Genomic DNA, 827 nt, shown 5'->3' on the forward strand with positions numbered 1-827 from the left:
GAATGTTTAATTCCCTTCCAACAATAAAATGCATAAAGTAAAATTAAAATGTAATGTTTTGAATAAACATTTTATGTTGACTTGCTTTGAAAAATGTCACAAATGAACTGAAACCAAATTTTCAGTGCAACACTTTTACAGTGCATGGGGCTCTTGGCCTGACAAATGACCCCTGGATTTACAGTGCCTCCTTTTTCTGAAATATTAAAGGAATTTTGTTAATGAATGTTTTTTAATGAAGCTTCTTTTGTGGCTTTTCTCATTACAGCCTTTCTCCGGAGGACTCAGAGGAGGGGTGAGTTTCTGTCTTTTGCTTACTTTGTGCTCTTTTATGTCAGCAATGTTTGTTCAAGACAGGGGAGGGTTTAAAATGTGCATTATTAGAGCGAAACGGCCTTTAGCTCTGCCCTGAAGTGTTGCTCCCTGTACAACGTTTCCAGGAAATGTGCCAGGTGCTGTTTGTGTCATGGGTAATGATGTACTTGTTAGCTCCTTCTTTTCCTATAGGGATGGAGGTTTTCTCAGAAATACACTCGTCTGCTGCATCTTTCTCATCATCTCCTCTCTTTCCTTTTTTCACTGTTCAGCTCAGCTATGAAGAGATTACCTTATTCCGAGGAGGAGTTTGGATCACCTCCCAATAAGCTGGCAAGGACGGATGAGCCCAAAAGAGGTGTGTTTTAACTAGAACTGGGTATATGTCATGTGTTTTGTCCCTCTGTGGAAGAGACAGGGTAGTTTTGTGTTTATTTCAGTATTATTGGCACTATAAGTATCGGCACTGTTATGGTGCAATGCCATTTGGTTGCTTGTGAGTAACCACACAC

The 827-nt window shown here is 39.9% G+C and overlaps 1 long non-coding RNA gene across 1 annotated transcript in view; it reads left to right on the forward strand.

The window, feature by feature from the left end:
- Positions 1-269: 269 nt before the first annotated feature.
- Positions 270-827, forward strand: part of LOC113117382 (uncharacterized) — a 2,125-nt gene continuing 1,567 nt past the window's right edge. Inside the window, exons 1-2 of the long non-coding RNA XR_003294153.1 lie at positions 270-295; positions 588-673. This is a non-coding gene — a long non-coding RNA (uncharacterized LOC113117382). The remainder of the gene's footprint in view (positions 296-587; positions 674-827) is intronic.

Source organism: Carassius auratus, chromosome 17 (genome assembly GCF_003368295.1).
Source record: "Carassius auratus strain Wakin chromosome 17, ASM336829v1, whole genome shotgun sequence".
NCBI classification, from domain to species: Eukaryota; Metazoa; Chordata; class Actinopteri; order Cypriniformes; family Cyprinidae; genus Carassius; species Carassius auratus.